This window comes from Octodon degus, unplaced genomic scaffold (assembly GCF_000260255.1).
Source record: "Octodon degus isolate 3935 unplaced genomic scaffold, OctDeg1.0 scaffold00116, whole genome shotgun sequence".
NCBI classification, from domain to species: Eukaryota; Metazoa; Chordata; class Mammalia; order Rodentia; family Octodontidae; genus Octodon; species Octodon degus.
In genome coordinates this window covers 5925161-5943966 of record NW_004524692.1, presented here as the reverse complement: position 1 = coordinate 5943966, position 18806 = coordinate 5925161, and the positions used below count along the sequence as shown (strand labels likewise).

Sequence of the window (18806 nt, the reverse complement as noted above, 5' to 3'; positions counted from 1 at the left end):
ACACACACACACACACACACACACAAATAAAATTGAAAGAAAGAAAGAAAGAAAGAAAGAAAGAAAGAAAGAAAGAAAGAAAGAAAGAAAGAAAGGAAGGCCAGGGAGATGGCTCAGTGGAGTAAGTGCTTCCCTGGCAAGCACAAGGGCCTGAGTTCAATCCCCACTTCTGGGGGGGAAAAAATGATGAAAGGAAAAAAAAAAAGAAAAGAAAGAAAAAGGAAGGAAAAATGAAAAGTGAGAATAATAAAAATAGTCTCTGAAGCATAGGGAAGTATACTGAGGGAGATTGCAGGCAATGTCTACTACGGTAATAAATTTTTGGAAAAAAATAATTTTTACTTAATATAGAGTCTACAGGGTCTCACTATGCAGATCAGCCACATAGTGATTCTCCTGTTTTCAGCCTCCCAAGTGCTGGGACTACAGGGGCACGCCACTGTGCCAGGACTCTGTGGCCAGCTCACATGCCCCAGGGGCAGAGCTGGCATCTTGCAGGATCGGGTATCGAACGCTGGCCCCTGCTCTTCTTGCCAAAGCAGGTGCTTAGTCCACTGAGCTATCTCACTGACCCTACACCTTTGGTTTTTCACACCAGAGAAATAATGCACTATTTAAACAAGTGTGCTCAGTTTATATAATTTAAGAGTATTATGCCACCTATTGTGTTTTTGTTGCCCAGAATAGCCTATGCTATTGTAGTTCTCTTAGGGTTCAAAATGAATTTTAGGATTGTTTTCTTTAATTCTGTGAGATGTGCTGTTAGAATTTTGATTGGGATTAAATTTGATTGGGATTAAATTAAATCTGAAAGTGTGGCCATTTTCACTATGTTGGTTATGCCTACCCAAGAAGAAACATTATCTTTCCATTTTCTGATATCCTCTTTGACCTCTTTATAGTTTTCAATGTACAAATCTTTCACTTTCTTACTTAAATTGATTCCTAGATATGTCTTTTTTATGGTACTGTGAAAGGTGTTATTTCCCTAACTTCCCTTTCATTGAGTTTATTATTTCTGTACAGACAGGTTATTGCTTTGTGAGTGTGGATTTTGTATCCAGCTATCCAGCTATACGATGTAATTTGGTTATTAAATCTAGGAGTCTTTTGGTGGAGATTTTGGAGACTTCTATGTAGATGTGTAGAATATGATGTCATTCACAAATAATGATAATTTAATTTCTTCCTTTCATATCCTTACTCCTTTTCTTTCCTTTGTCTAATAGTTGTGGTTAATGTTGCCAGAACTATATTGAAAAAGAGTATCAGTGGACATATTTGTCTTGTTTCTGATTTTACAGTGAAAGCTTGCAGTTTTGTCCATGTAGTATGAAGCTGGCTATTGGCTTGTCATAGGTGGCTTTTATCAGACTGAGATGTGGACCATCTATTCCAGTTTTCTGTAGGGTCTTTATCATGAAGGGGTGTTTAACTTCACCAAACACTTTCTCTGCATCTCTTGAGATGACCGTATGGTTTTTTGTCCTTAGTGAATATTTTGTTCCTCTGTGAATGCTGTGTATGGTATGTAAATCTTCTTGACGGTTGCTGCGTTCTGTTTGCCAATATCCTGTGCAAGTCTTCTCCATCCAAGCTCACTAAGGATACTAGCCTATAATTTTCATTTTTGGTCTCATCCTTCTCTGGTTTTGATAGCAAGGTAATGGTGCTTCCAGGAGGGAAATTGGGAGTATCGCTTCCCTTTCAATTTCACTAAAGAGTTAAAGAAGTAGCAGCATTGTGTCTTCTTTAGATTTCTTATGGAAGCTGGACATGATGATGCATGTCTATAATCCCAGTGCATGGGAGGCTGAGGCAGGAGGATCATTGTGAGTTCGAGACCAGCCTAGATACAAAGTGAATCCAAGGCCAGCCTGAACTGCATAGTGAGACCCTGCTTCAAAAAAATAAAAATATATAATATTAATAATGATAATTAATAAATTTCTTATACAATTCAGCAGTGAATCTGTCAGGTCCTGGGCTTTTCTTGATTGGTAGGCTTTTAATTACATCTTGAATTTCACCGATAGATATTAATTGATTTAGAATTTTTATATCTTCTTGATTCAGCCTTGTGTAAGTCATATGTATCTTGGAACCTGTCCATTTCTTCTAACTCATTAGAGTACAGGTTCTTTTTTTTCAGACAAACAAAATAAATTTATTAGAAATATTACAGACAAGGGGCCAGGGAGATGGCTCAGTAGAATAAGTGCTTCCCTGGAAGTGCAAGGGCCTGAGTTCAATCCCCGGTTTTGCCAAAAAAAAGAGAAATATTACAGACATACACCTTTATATTTTCACATTAATAGTTACATACACCTATGCTTGCATGACCTATCCTGACAGTGCTTGGTGCTGTGTAATGTGCTTGTTATAGAAAGGAGGCCACAGATGTATCAACTGTATTCAGTTAGTGTAGTTAAAATCAGTGAGCTACTCAGGATGTTAGAGATTCAGCAAAACTCCAACAGGGGTCAGAAGACTGAAACACCCAGTGAACTCAGGCAATGTACACAGTAAAAGTCCTTTTTTTTTTTTTTTGCCTTTTTGAGACAGTGTTCCTCTATGCAGTTCAGGCTGGATTTGAACTCACTTTGTAGCCCAAGCTGGCCTCAAACTCACAGGGATCCTCCTGCCTCAGCCTCCTAAGTGCTGGGATTAGAGGCATGTGCCACCACACTGGCTGAAAGTATTTTCTTAAAAGGCTGTGAGATTGTATCATTTACTGCATGTCACTGGTAGGCATCTCAAAAAAGGTACAGGTTCTTGAGGTAAGTATAGATGATCTTCTGTATTTCTGTGAGATCTATTGTGATGTCACCCTTTTCATTCCTAATTGCATGGATTTCAGTCTTTTTTTTTTTTAAATAAGACTGGGTGTTTGTCAATTTTATTTAATCTTTCAAAGGACCAACTCTGTGATCCATTGATTCTTTCTATTGTTTTCTTAGTATCCACTGCATTAATTTCTGCTCTGATCTTTATAATTTCTTGACTCACAGGAGCTTTGGGATTTACTTGCTGTTCTTTCTCTAGAAGCCTGAGGTTCAGCATTGTTTATTTGAGCTCCCTCTGTTTTTCTAACATGGAAACTCACAGCTATAACTTTCCCTCCTAGGACTGCTTTTGTTATCTTTCATAAGTTCTGGTATGTTGTATCAGTACTATTATTTCATTTTGGAAACTGTAATGTCTTCTTTAAATTAATTTGTGACCCACTGGTTGTTCAGGAGGGTGTTGTTTAATTTCCATGTGCTTATGAAGTCTTTGTTGTTTCTTTGGCCATTAATTTCCAATTACATTGTGCTATGGTCTGATCATATGCATGGGATGATTTTAATTCCTTTGTATTTATCTAAGCATGTTCTATGAGCTAGTATATATTCTATTTTGGAGACCATCCAGTGTGTAGTGGATAGGAATGTACATGCTGGTGCTGTGGAGTGGAGCACTCTGTAGATATCTGCTAAGACTATTTGTTCAAGAGTTTGGTTTGGTTCTGATATTTCTTTGGTAATATTCATCTAGTTGATCTAGTTGATGATTTCTGGGATGTGTGTGTGTGTGTGTGTGTGTGTGTGTGTGTGTGTGTACCAGGGATCAAACTCAGGACCTTGTGCTTGCCAGACAAGTGCTTATGCTCCTAAGCTATCTCCCCAGCCCTATTTGTGGTTATTGATTTATTTGTTGATCTAGTTTTGGGGTATTGAGGTCCCGCATTATATTTCTATTAGTGCTTATTTGATTTTTCATGTCTGTTAATATTTGTTTTATATACTTGGGTGTACCTGTTTTAGTGCATATATGTGTTTATAATTATGGTTGCTTCCTCTTGGATTGTTCCCCTTACAAGGATACTGTGAGCTTCTTTGTCTCTCTTAATCAGCCTTGGCCTAAAATCCACTTTATCTGTAAATAGACTAGCTACTCCTGATTTTTCTTGAGTTCCAGTCACATGGAATATTGTTTTCCATCCTTTGACTTTCAGTCTGTAAACTTCTGTTTGAATTAAATGAATTTTGAACGAATTTTGCTTCTTGGATGTAATACATTGTTGGATCTCACTTCTTGATCCATTCTGCCAGTCTGTTTCTTTTCATTGGTGAATTGAGACCGTTAACATTGATTGTTACAAGTGATATGTATTGGGCTGGTGAGATGGCTCAGTGGTCTAAAGCGCCTACTTAGAACAAGCTAAGCAAAAGCACAGGGACTGTGGTTCAATCCCCAGCACCACATGCCAGCCAGCGCCGCCCCCTGGTGGGCTGAACTGGCCACACACACACACACACACACACAAAAAAAAAATAAATAAATAAATATTAAAAAAAAAAGTGATATGTATTGACTTAGCTTTGTCATATAATTTTCCTGTTTTTGCCTTCTTTTTCCCCCCTATTTAATTGCTTGCCTTGCCTGGTGTGATGTAACCCACACAGCTCTTTATGTTCCCCAAGGGAAAACAGGGAGAGGACTGAGAAATTAAAATAAGGACAAAAGCTGAGGTCAGGTGGAGCCCTCTCTCCAGCTGGGAGGCAAGAAACTGCTAAACCACTGCAGCCCATTTATTTCTACTCTCAGAAAGTTGATGCCAATTTCGACCTTCTCTGTCTGGCACTTGTTTGCCAACTACAATAGCTTGTTTACCTGGCTGGAGGAGCTCTCCCTATTTGGAGATCTGGCTTTGGGTTATTGTTTGTTTGTCTCTTTGGAACAGGGTCTGTTTCAGGCTGGCCTTGAATTCACTTTGTAGCCCAGACTGGTCTCAAACTCACAACAATCCCCTGCCTTAGCTTCCCAAGTGCTGGGATTACAGGCATTCACCATCGCTCCCAGCCTGGTGTAGAGCTTTATCTTTTTTTTTCCCCCAGTACCAGGGATCAAACTCAGGACCTTAAGCTTGCCAGGAAGGCACTTATCCTGCTGAGCTATCTCCCCAGCCCTGTAAATAGTATTTTTATGTCACTTGTTCTAACCTGTGCTTTTTTATTCACTCTGATCAATCTTGTTACTCTTCTTTGCATCATCTAGCATCTGCTAGATTGATTTTTTATGGTCTCTTGCTATTTTTAAGAAAATCTCTTTTCATGTTTGCTCACCACAATTCTGCCTTCAGTAGCTGAGATTCCATCCTGATCCTGACTCATTCTGCTGTGTGTACTTTCAGTGGAATTTTAATCTCCTGTATGTGTGTTTGAAACTCTTTCACAGATTCTGTTTTTTTCCTACATTGGGTGTTTTCGGTTTCCCTCCTTTCCCTAAGCTCCTCTGTTTGTTTCATCTTTATCTGTTCTAGAATCTTTCAGCATGTCTTCCTTATGGTCACCATCTCTGTAGTTATCTGAGGAATCATTTCTGATTTGATTTTTTTTTCCTAGGGCTTTATTCATCTGCTCTGTTACTTCCACCATTACTGCTTCAGAGTCCAGTTGAATAGCTTTCAGACTGTTCTACCTCCTTGCCACTAGCATTTCCCTTTGGTGAGCTGGAAGTTTGGGTTTGCATCTTGTTTAAGTCTCTTCTCTCTTTTTTTTTATTCTTATTTATTTATATATTTATTTTTATTTTTATGTTTATAAGTTGCCTATGGCAAGTAGTTTTGGTTTTTTTTTTTGTGTGTGTGTGTGTGTTTTTTTCAGAACTGGGGATTGAGGGGCAGGGGAGATGGCTCAGTGGAATAAGTGCTTCTTTGGAGAGTACATGGGCCTGGGTTCAATCCCCGGCTCCGCAAAAAAAAAAAAAAGAACCGGGGATTGAACTCAGGCCCTTGCACTTGCCAGGGAAGCACTTATTCCACTGAGCCATCTCCCTGGCCTGGCAAGTAGCTTTATTGCTAGGATTTACAACCCTTATAAAATGACCGGGCTGGTGAGATGGCTCAGTGGTCTAAAGCACCTACTTAGAACAAACTTAGCAAAGCACAGGGACCGCGGTTCAATCCCCCAGCACCACATGCCAGAGAGCCCCACCCCTAGGTGGGCTGAGCTGGCCACACACACACACACACACACACACAAATAAATAAATTTAAAAAAAAAAAGACCGCTTCTCAGAGTTGTCTTCCAGATGTAGCTGGCTTTTGAGTTTTCAGTCTATTATAAGATCCTACCTATGTGACTTATTGGGGGTAAGAAGTGGCTGCCTACTTGAAACAGCCCCTGGATCTTAGCACTGGCCTATGGCACTATTATGACCTGCTAGGTATTATCAGTTTTTTGGTTTCTGGGGTTTTTTTTAAATGAATTTAGGGGGCCAGTGAGATGGCTCAGTGGAATAAGCGCTTCCCTGGCAAGCACAAGGGCCTGAGTTCAATCCCTGGTTCTGCAAAAAAATAAAATAAAATAAAATAAAATAAAATAAAATAAAATAAAATGAATTTAGGACAAGGTCTACAAGGTGTACAGGGTCTCACTACATAGGTCAGACTCATAGTGATTCTCCTGTTTGTCAGTCTCCCAAGCTCTGGGATTACAGGCGCACACCACCATGCCTAATCTCAATCACCATCTCAGCACACCCCGGAGGCAGGGCCAGCATGGCACACCGGGGATTGAACCCTGGCCACTGCACCCTGCCAAAGCAGGGGCTTTAGTCTGCTAAACTATCTAGCCAGCCCTTGTAATTTCAGTCTTGGTACACCAGGAAGAACAACTCGTTAAAACAATTATGTCACTTTGGCTAAAGCAGTATAATCAGGAATAGCAATAGCATCATACATAGCCCAGAAAATGACAAAATGAGGTAACTATTTTTTTGTTTGTTCTTTGAACTATTAACTTGTCACCTTTTTGGAAAAAATAAATAAATCATTTATTTATTTGTTTATTATAGATTCTTGCTGCTCAGCTTGGACTCGTAGTGATCCTCCTGTCTCAGCCTCCCCTGTGCTGGAATTACAGAGGTGTACCATCATGCCCAGTTTCAGTGGCCAGCTGGACACCCGGGGCTAACGCAGCATGTGATACTGGGGATCAAATCCTGGTCCTTTACCTGTGAACTAAGCTACTGCACTGCAGATGGTAATTTGTAATAGTGGTTTCATGTTGGGAGTGCCTGTCATTGTGGTATTCTGAATATGGGCGGCTTGTCATGACATGCCAGTTACTGCTAAGATGTCTCTCGGGTAGGTGGATGTTCAAGAAGAAGGGGGTGGTGAATGAAAGCAAGAGACAGGAAAAGGAATATTGTGGGACTGTCCTGCTTCAAGGTTGTATATGGTGAGATTTTTGGACTTATGTGCAAACATGAGAAGCATAGAATTCTTTATCCTATTTTTAAAATATAATCTAATTTTTAAATTTTTTATCATATTATGTAGGGACTTAAAGTTCAACATATCAATACTTGATGAAAAATACCTGTTCCTTATTATGCCTAAGATGTTTGAAATGCAGTGAGATAGTGAGGTTAAGCTTGATAGCCTAAATCGTTTGATAATAACAATAAGCTTTTCTTCTGGATGGTTAACAACCTAAGTTTGCAGACCAAAATTAGAGAAAAAGGAGGGCTACAAGGAAAGCCAACATTTTGGCCCTAGCCTTCTAAGGTCAATTAAGACTCAGGACATATGAGAACTTGTACTGTAACGTCATGTACCTCGGTAGTGTCCCAAATTTTCTGATCAAGAAGATTATGGGGCCAAAGAGGAAAGTGATCGATGACGTAGAGTGTGCCTAAGGAGAGTCACATGGGGAGAAGACACTCTCTCAGGCTTTCACAGAGAGCACATTGCACATTGGCCAAGCAATGGCCGTGACTCATCCACATGGCTGCACTGACAAAGGTTCTACAATCTGAGGTACAGGATCTCAGGACAAATCCTGAGGGCATTTCACTGACCTTCTCAGACCAAAAAGCTACAACTCTTGTTGCATAGGTCCTGCTTTACCTTGGTCTTAACCATCCAGTAGAAAAGTATGAAGACGAAATTATAAGAAATAAAGCCATGCTGTTAAGTTGAGCTGTGGGGGACTCAGGTCAATAATTTCTGACATTGCCAGTTAAGCAGAAGACCCAATGCTATTATGGGCTACTGGACTCTTTTAGAATATTGTGCTGAGTTTACACACCTATAATATTCAATAACGGAACTTAGAAAAAATGGGGTATACCTATGAATGTCCGTTTTGTATCTGTGTATTCAAGGTGGTTGGGATAGATATATAGTTGCATTCTCTTAATGAATAGAATGATTTGTTCTAATGGTGTTTGTAAGTAGGATCACAAGTCCGCATCTTGTACAGCAATTAACCACTAAGAAGAATATATGCAGTGTATTATTTGTTGAAACTGTACTTCCAATTTGATTTGAAACTGTCTCATTGCTATCTGTTTATAAATAAAACTTTGGAAAAAAAAATCCTGGTCCTTGTGCTTGCCAGGAAGGCACTTAGATCACTGAGCTACCACCACAGCCTCAATTTGCCACCTTTAATCATATGAAGTAGCTTTGTGGTTATATAACAAAATCTAAAGCAAACCAGAAAATTGTGCACAGTGAATATGCTCTCAATGTGGTGATCTTACCCTCAGGGGAGAAAATTTAAAAGGACTTAAGAAAAATAGAAGAGGAAGAGACCAGAAGGAAAGCTGGAGGACAAGGGTATATCGCCCAACTCTGGGAAACTGGTGAAGGAAACAGGATGAAAAGAGAAAAAGAAAGAAATAAAAACAAGAACAGAACATGTCAGATGAGGTGGTGCAAATCTGGAATCCCAGCGCTCGCATGGCTGACACAAGAGTAATGCAATGAGTTTGAGGCCAGCCGAGGGTGCACAGTGAGTTTAAGGCCAGCCTGAACTACCTGAGACCCTGTCTCACCGAGAGAGAGAGAGAGAGAGAGAGAGAGAGAGAGAGAGAGAGAGAGAGAGAAATAAGCAGAACAAAAACAAAGAATAACTGGAAATCGTGTTCACACTCATGTAAAAGCAATAACAAACAATGAAGAAAAAAACAAAAAAAAAAAAGAAAAGAAAAGAAAAGAAAAGAAAAGAAATAAGAAAAATAACGTCCGCTTCAAGTTGTGTCTCTGCTGTTGCTGGTAGAAAACGTGGGCAGACAGAACCCAGATCTGAAGCGCCTGACCGCACTGAGCCAGCTGTAGCCCCGCGGCAGCACAGCGGCTGGTCCCAGCAGGCCCGCACCGCCAGCCCCACTGAAGTGCACCTGCTTTCTGGCCGCGAGGCTGGAGCCAGATCTGCTCAGCCCGCGGTGATCCTCTCTTGAGGGCTTGAACTTGGCTCCTTCCTGGCTCAGCTCAGCTCGCCGACTTCCTGACAGCGTGAACCTGACCCTGACACCGGGAGCCGCTAGATGGAGCCAGCAGTTCCTCTGAGTCCCCAGCTCTGCTGGCCCCGGTCCCAGGCGCCCAGCCAATCGCCCTCTTCTGCGGATATCGGAGCCGAATGACTCACCATCCCTGCGGCCTGCTGTGCTCGCTGCTCGGTCCTGCGGCAATCACCATGCACCTGCAGGTCAGAGCCACCCGTCCCACGCAGTGAGTCAGGACTGGAGAAAGCGCCACCTGCGCATCCTCCTTCTTCACTGAAGCCTCTCTCTTGGCTTTCCCTGTGGGCTTCAGTTTTCACTTCAGGTTCTTCCTTGGTCCCAAGACCCACCTCTCTCCTTCTCCTCACATTGCTAGAGTCCAGTGTCAAGGCACCAAAGCTCAGAAAGGATCTTTGCCGGGGAGATAGCATAGTAGAGTAAGTGTTTGCCTTGCAAGCGCAGGGTCCTGAGTTCAATCCCCGGTACCGAAAAGAAAAAGACAGGGTTTTAAGGATGCTGTGGTTGGATCCCCAGATCCTCAAGCCTTACTAGACCTACCCTGAAGGCATCCTGAGCTAGCCAAAAAAAAAAAAAAAGAGGATCTTTGCTGCTTACCACTGTGCCATCTTCCCAGAAATTCTCCCACCTGTTTTAAAACAAATTTTTATGATTTTATGATTAGGCATTGAAAAGACCAATAGGTCAGAAGACAGCTGCCATGGAAAATTTAAAACGTTACACTCATGTTTCCATACACCATAGCGGTCAGAGGGAGGGTCCAGTAGGTGGGTTCATAGGGTGGTGGGGAGCACCAGGGCCAGGAGAGAGACTGAGCTAGCAAGAGAAAACACAGGTAATCTTTATTGTAGTTTCTATAGGAAGAGATAGGCATGGCAGGGTACACAGGTTTAGGGTGGCTGGATAGAATAATTCCCACAGGCTTGGTGACAAGGGCTGTCCATCCGGGTCTAGTACCTGGCCTTGGGTGGGTCAGGCAAGTGGACAGTGACCTAGATTGGGAGCCATAGAAGAGACCCTTGGAGTGTGAGCTCCCCAGTGATGCGTTTACATGTAAAAGGCTTGCTTGTTCACTGGGAAGCTGTTTGCTATCTTTTAGGAGGGAGGTGAGGGGGGTGTCTGTCCAGGGCCTGAAAGACCCCCAGTGTCCAAGTATCCAAAAGTAACAGGAACTTAGATGTGGTGGTGCACAGCGATAATCTCACCACTCAGAGACTGAGGCAGATCAATCACAATTTTCAGAGTTGCTGGGATGCTGCCAAAAGAGAGAGATGGGGGCTGGGGAGATGGCTCAGTGGAATAAGCGCTTCCCTGGCAAGCGCAAGGGCCTGAGTTCAATCCTCACTTCCGCAAAAAAAATAAATAAATAAATGAAAGAGAGAGATGAAGAATGAATTGTGTTTGAGAGCTTCAAACCCTCCGTTTATTTTCTAAATTCCATTCTTTCTCTCTTGGCAAATGAGCATAGATCTAACACCCAATATGAGAACACCAGAAAAGTGGGGGCGGGGACGGAAAACTTTTTTTTTTTTTTTTTTTTTTTTTTTTTTGCCATGCCAAAGAGCTCTCCCCAAAAATACAGGGCAGGGATTATCCTTTTATGTGTTGTTCATGATTCAAAACTTTGCAAGCACTTGTGTAGCAGGATTATTTACAAAGGGGAGATATCAATTAAATCAAATAAGATTGCATGAGTGAATTGAAGAATGAAACCAAAGTACTTATTTGCTTCTTAGTACAAATCAGCAGCCTCCCCAAGACTTGACTTACCAGCAACAAAGAAAGAATAATGCCTATTTTAGGGATTAAAAGGATGAATAAGGAATAGCAAGTGCTAAACCTAATTACTGCTACCTTTGGCATGAACTACTAGGCTGCCATTTCCCTACCTGATCACTTGTCAGTCTCACCCTCTGCTATATATCCTACTGTCATCAGTAAAGGGTTGTTCAAACACCTTTTTTTTAAAGTTATTCTCCAGACTAAAAATCTGGAGAACTAGGTATGGTGGTGCATGCCTATAATCCTAGTGCCAAGGAAGCTGAAGCAAAGAGCCTGAGGGTTTGAGGCCAGCAGAAGCTGTATAACAAGTCCAAGGCCAGCCTGGACTACAAACCAAGCTTCTGTCTCAGTAAACAAACCTCAGGTAGGTCTTCTTGGCTTACTCAGCCATAGTGCCTTCAGTTACCTTGCTGAGACTTCCCAGAGAGTCCAAGACTAGCCTGGCAGGTACAACAGCTACCAGCGAGTGTAAGGTCCCAGGGCCAAGCTATGTTAGGCAAAAGGTTACTCAGAGAAGGCAGAAGCAACACACTGAAGGAGCAAGTTCCATAGACGAGGCAGGAAGCCAGAGTCAGAACTGCAGAAGCCTCACCTGTCAGGTGCAGGGGCAAGGTAAGGTTGCACACCATGTGTTTTCATGGGGGTGGACTGCTTAATTATGCTGCATTAACACAATTCCAGTGGCTTAACATAACAGGGGTTTATTGTTTGCTAATGCAATATTGTATTAGCAAACAATAAACCCTGGTCTACTGCAGGTCTGGGTGATTCTGCTGGGTAATTGTTTTTTACAGGGTAGTTCAGTTATTTCACCCTGAATTCATACCTGTGTGTGTGAGAGAGAGAGAGACAGACAGACAGAGAGACAGAGACAGAGAGAGATAGAGACAGAGACAGAGACAAAGAGAAACAGAGACCAAGACAGAGAGAGTCTCGCCACGTAGCCCAGGCTACTCTTGAACCTGTGATCCTCCTGGCTCACCTCTCGGGTGCTGAGATTACAGTTGCGTGTACCATAAGGTTTTTCTGGATGCAGAAGGAGAGTGACAGACCTGGCAAATTGTTCAGGTTTCGCTGTACTTCCATCTGGATGTGAAATACGTCAGTGCTGTTCCTAGCCCACTGTGGGAAGCTCATCAAATGCCCCTACTAATTGCAAGAGAACTGGTAAATGTAAATTTGGTAGGTAGAATCCAAAGATGTCACCCACAATCTCTGCCCCCGTTATACACACATCACTCTTCCCATCCAGAACTGCCAGGCATGGTAGTACACACCTGTAATCCCAGCACTCAGAGAAGGTAGGAGGATTACAGGGAGTTCAAATCCAGCGTGGAATATACAGCAAGACACTGTCTAAAAAAAAAAAATCTATTTTCCTCTTTAAACCCAAAGGGTGACTAAGGAGCAAAACAGAGAATAGATACTGAGAAGTAGGAAGAACATTGTCAAATGGGAAGGGGAACAAGAGAGGGGACAGGGAACATGAAGGAAGGGAAAGGGAATTTTTTTTAAAGGAGAATGAAAGGGAAAAATTAGAAATAAAGCTTTTGTAAATAGGAAGAACAAGGGTTGAAAGGAAGGGAGGCTCCTGGTGCTGCTTGTGTGCTCGTTCGGTACAGACTGGTACATCTTTTGTGAAGCGGCAGCTAAGAAGACTCGAGCATTCGCTAAGGCCGAGGAAAAGCCCAAGGAAGGAGTCAAGACTGAGAACAACAATCACATTAATTTGAAGGTAGCGGGCAGGATGGTTCTGTGGTGCAGTTTAAGATTAAGAGGCATACACCACACCACTTAGTAAACTAATGAAAGCCTATGGTGAACGACAGGGCTTGTCAATGAGGCAGATCAGATTCCGAGTTGATGGATGGCCAATCAGTGACACAGACACACCTGCACAGTTGGAAATGGAGGATGAAAATCCAATTGACGTGTTCCAGCAGCAGACAGGAGGTGTCTACTAAAAAGGGAATGTGCAACTACTCCAGAACTCCGTTCTTACAGACCAAGAATACGTTCTCAATTAGAAAACTGCAATTTGGTTCCACCACATCCTGACTTCTACAGTACAGTTTTCTCTATTCTTTCATTTACCTCTTCCCCGTTCCTTTATTGTACATAAAGTATCTGGTGTATGTGCACAAGCATACTGCTTTTTTTTTTTTTTTTACTAAATGGCCAACAGTATGTTTTGATTGACATCAAATGGAGATGAGATGGGGAATTACTGGCTCTGTGAACATAATCCCCTTGCTCCATTAGTGGCATGCTCATTGGCTCTTACCTTTATATTCCAGCAAGTTATTTTACTCTGTTTTAACAGAAAAGACAGCAACATAAAATTCCTTGCATACCCTGTTTGATTGTAGAGTTTTAATGTTTTTCATTTATCATTGTAAAACCAAGGACAATTTTATAACTTTTTTGTACATAGCTGTTACATGGAGGGCAATCTGTCTTTAAGTAGGAGTAAATTACCCTTTAAAAAAGAAGAATCCTAGACAGTTTTCCCTTTAGGTCAAGTGTCTTGTTTAAATAAACTTCTTGTTTAAAAAAAAAAGAAGGAAGGGAAGGAAAAGGAAAAAATAATTCAGATATTATCTACAGATATAAATTTCTCATAATGAATATGATCTTTCTTTATGACAAGTATGTACTAATGTAATTTTTTTTTTTTTTTTTTTTTTTTTTGAGAAATGAGTCTTTTTCTCTTCTCTATAATCTGGGCTGGTACTTACCTAGAATGTATGAGATCTTAGGTTCAATTACTAGCAAAAAAAAAAAAAAAGGAAAGAAAGAAAGGAAGGAAGGAAGAAAAGAAAAGAAAAATCAAAAAAGAATATAAAAAAAAGCAGTGGAGCAGAGTGGCACGTGGGAAGCTGAGACACGTTATCACAAGTTCCAGCTCAGCCTGGGCAATTTAGCAGTTTAGCAAGTCTCTGTCTCAAAATAAAAAATAAAAAAAAAAGTTAAAAAGGGTTGAGACTATAGCACAGTGCCAGGAAGGGGAAAACACACGACCAGAATATGCCACACCAAAATGTGCCTCCTTGAAATAAGGATTTATTAAACAAAAAGTATGGGACATCATTATTTTGGATTGACCTCCTGTGCTAGCCCCCAGAGATCAGACCAACCCAAAAAGTCATCCATCCTGAAAGCCACGTAATCAGATTAGAACTCTCAGGAAGTAGACAGATCTCGAAACAGACCAGTTTTTCTTGAACACAAGAGACATCAATCCCCTGAGTGTCATAAGGAAGTACCCTCTGTTTTAATCTCAACAAAAAAAATAACACAGCGTTACCAATCTGGTTATTGGCCCTCCCCCAGGATGCCGTTTCCTTGTAACCTCTTACCAAGCCTCCTGCTCTGGTTCTGCCCATAGCAGAGAGCTTTCATTCTGTTCTGAGGCTGCCCAGATTCATGAGCTGCAAATAAAAGTCAATTAGAGGTTCTTCAATCCCCAGAACGAAACAGACAAAGCTATAACATTTAATTGTAAATTGTCTCTTAACAGAATTTTTTTATTTTTTATTAATTTATTCATTTGATACAGGGTCTCCCAACACAGCTCAGACCCATAGCAATCCTCCTGTCTCAGCCTTCCTAGTGCTGGAATTACAGGTGTGTACCACCATGCCTGGTTTCCTGGCTGGCATGGCCTGCCAGGAGTTCCAGGGCTGGAACCACATGCATTACTGGGTATTGAACACCGGTCCTTGCACTTGCCAGGCAGGCGCTTAGACCGAGCTATCTCCCCAGCACTGAACAGAATATATTCATTTTCATCTGAGTTTTTGGAGAAACTGCTCTAAAAACAAAGTAGAGGTTACCATTTTATGAGAGAAATTCACATCCCAAAAGGAAATCTGCATTTGGGGGCAAGAATTACTCCCGGTAGCAGGAAGAGAAGGATGGCTAAATCACTAAGCTTATCAAAGGAGAAATCACTGACCTAAATCTGCATAACAAACCTCATGCTTACACTCAAAGCCACCTGTTGGGGGTCCTTTGTCCCTGACTGCCAGGTATACAGCCTGCCCTCCTTCCAACTTGGTTTTGCTTCCCATCATTTCGGTTGTCCACAATCAATCACACTCCAGAATATTACATAGAAAATTCTGGAAGTAAACAATTCCTCCATTTTAAATTGCATGCAGGTCTAAGAAGTATAATGAACTCTAGGACGTGGAATATCTGTGCTGCAACACACTACGTGCTTGTTAGCACTTAGTACTCATGCAGGTTATCAGGTCAACTGTAACTTTTTTTTTAATTCTTTATTAGTGTATGTTTGCAACACATAATTCATTCTGGGGAATTAGTACATACATATTGCACATTGATAATTTTACTCTTACCTTCCCCCAACCCTTCCTTCCTCTCTCTCTCTCTCTCTCTCTCTCTCGCTCTCGCTCTCGCTCTCGCTCTCGCTCTCGCTCTAGCTCTCTCGCTCTCTCGCTCTCTCGCTCTCTCGCTCTCCTCCCGACCCCCTTCTCCTCTACCCCACCATCATTTCCTTCCATCCTTCTCTTATTTTGTTCTCTCTTAATAAGTTTCTTGTATGTGAGAAATCATTCAACATTTAATATTCTTGTGTCTATTTCCACGTGCAGAAGAATGAACCTAGATCCACATTTCTCACCCTGCACTAAAATAAAAGCAAAATGGATCAAAGACCTAGGTATAAGAACAGAAGCACTGAATCTACTGAAAGATCAAATTGGTAAAACTCTTGATGACATAAGTATAAGCCCAGATTTTATGCATAAAGCCCCAACTGCATACGACAGAATACCGAGATTCAGCAAATGTGATTATATCAAATGAAAAACTCTTGTATAGCAAAGGGAATAATCAACCGAGTGAAGAGAATCTACAGAATGAGAAAAAAAAAATTGTGCCAACTATGGTATTATCAAACTAGGAAGGGCTCACTGCTGACCCGTACAGAAGCCAATACAATTCTTACCAGACCCAAGTACCATCTGCTCAGAGCTCAAAAGCCAATACTCAGGAGACGAGAGTTGGTGGGAAGGACATAGTTTACCCAGTTGTTGCACCCTGAGAAGACAGAGGGCACCCTGAGAATGAACATCGTAGGGAACTGAGGTCCTTGAAAGGACTTGATAGGGGAAGAAAGATGGGCAAGAGGGAACAGCCCAGAAGACCATGTGGGGTCTGCTGGAGGGGTCTTCTTCAGCCAAGAAATCTCCGTCTGTCTCTCCTGACAGGCTAGAACCTTGCGGCTAATCCTGACCTCCCAGGGCTAGTTCCTGGAATTCCCTGGGCAAACGTATTACTTTTCTGCAAGTTCAACATCACAGGAATTAACATGTTTTGTGTTAGTTGATGCATAGGATTAAAGGATAAGGAAGAGTATTAGACACTCCCATGTCATCTGAAGGTCAGCAGATGTCCTGGGTTCTGTAAATCTAAAGAAAGATTATTTAGTAGTTGACACCTTAATCATTTAAGAGCAGCTTTTCTTTAGAATTAGGGAAGAGAAGCGTTTCCACAAAGGCAATTCCTGGTCTTCTTACACTATGTCTAGGATGCCAGACCCTATAATAATGAACCTTTTAGAGACAAGGGCCCAAAGTGCAAGCCAAAACCCACCTGCTGTTCACAAAGTGCCAACACTGCAATTAAACCTGAGCACTGAGGTTTTTAGTTTAGAAAAAACAACTCACACATTAGCTTCTATTATCTTAAAAGAAAATAACGTGTGTGTCATAGGTTCACCACCACTACCCTATAAACTCAACTCTGCCTGCAGAGGGAGTTATGAAAGGAGCAGGTAGATTGGAGGATGAGAACAGGAACTTTAGGGTTCTGGTTGGTTGGTTGGTTGGTTGGTCGGTTGGTTGGTCGGTCTGGGGGAGCAGGCTTCGAGGGTCATCATACCTCTTCACACGTTCCTTGTTCCTTTTCAGGGAGGGGAGATTTTGACCTTGTGACTTCAAAAGGCCATTGACCAGATAAGCAGGTTCCTTCTACACAGGTCTCTTCTTGAAAAGCTGGTTCCAAACTGTCCTGGAGTCAATTCTGGGGGCGTTTCCTGAAAGACAACTTAGGAGCTTGGTCACATGGGGAGCTGTGCCCGGGTGTGTCCAAGCCTTCACATGATTTCACTGTTGCCACGATGCCTGTTTTACCTGGTAATAGCCTCCAAATGCAAGAGCAATAGCAGAGATAGAACAGAAGTGCCTCGACGGCCCGCCTTCAGATCGAAAAGTAAAAGTAGCAGACATTTTGGGAGAAACTACATTCACGCAACTTGTATACAATATATTGTTTTTCTTTTTCTCTTTTTCTTTTGGTACCAGGAATCAAACTCAGGACCTCCAGTCTGTCAGTCAGCTGCTGTGCCACTGAGCTATATGCCCGGCGATGTATTATTATATCTGCCCTGTTTTATTATATTATTGCTGTTCAGCACTTACTGTGCCTACTTTCTAAGCCAAACTTCGCCCTAGGCACATGTGTATTATGGGAAAGATGGTACAATCTATAATAGTGCAGGATCTGGCGCCAGGCATGGATTTGCACAGCCAGACGAGAGAGAACTGCAGAGCATAAGCCCCGTGGTAAGCAGCTACGCTTACTGCCAACCACCCAGGAGGCAGCACCAGTCTCTGGAAAGCAGGGGAAGGTGGCTAGTCACTCAGGCTTTCAGAAGTTAAGGGTCGGGGAGACAGCTCGGTGGAATAAGTGCCAAAATCCTGAGTTCAATCCCTGATACTAAAAAGAAAGAAAGTTAAAGGCCAGATATATCTGCTTTGCTGCCTCCCACTGAATCGCTATGGTGGTCTCCTGGGCTCCTGCTGTTAATTTTTTTCCTTTTTCAGGACAAAGGAAGCAGGAATAACCACAGGACACTGTCCACAGTAAAGGGAGGAAAGGGAATAACTGTTTCAACTCCTTTGTTTCTAACTATAACAAGTCCTACATAATCAGACCATACCGTCACTACCAAAATTATTATACTTTAAATACACTTGCTTTTACACTTGCTTTTTTTTTTTTTTTTTTTTTTGCGGAACCAAAAAAAAAAAAAAGCAAGTGTATTTAAAGTATAATAATTTATACTTAGTTTTGGGGATTGAACTCAGGCCCTTGCGCTTACCAGGCAAGCGCTTTATTCTACTGAGCCATCTCCCCGGCCCCTATACTTGCTTTTTCAAAATTTATAAGCTTACCACCCTAGGAAGTTGTTTTTATTATCTTCTCTCTACTTTTGTCCTTATAACAGTCTCACATAGATTTTTTTTTAACATGTAGAAGATATAAAACTTTGTTTAAGATACATAGTTCTTCACATAATCAGAAAATGAATGCTGGCTTCTATAATGCTTTTTCTTAATAGGTATGTTCCCAGAAAATTATAAACATATTTCATGTTTCTCCAAGTCCTTCATTACTGTCATTTTTAATAGCTATGTTATATTTCCTTGACCTACGTGCTCCAGTCTAACAATTTGCTTATTGTTGAAAGTTTGGTTTCTGTCCAGGTTTTTGCTCTTGTAAACTGCACTACAATGAACATCTTTCACATGTGTGTGTGCATGAATGCTTGCCCTGCTTAATTATTTCCTCGGGACTCATTCCCATGAAAGGGAGGACTCAACATTGTGGTGTCAACAATTTTATGGCCACTGAATTACACTGTTGTCAAGTGCTCCAAAGACAGGTTTGCCTGCCGACAGCCCAGCAGCCCACCTCCC

The 18806-nt window shown here is 41.6% G+C and overlaps 1 pseudogene; it reads left to right on the top strand.

The window, feature by feature from the left end:
* The window catches only part of LOC105743321, a 22792-nt pseudogene extending 9752 nt beyond the window's left edge, over nucleotides 1-13040 (top strand).
* The last annotated feature ends 5766 nt before the right edge of the window (nucleotides 13041-18806 follow it).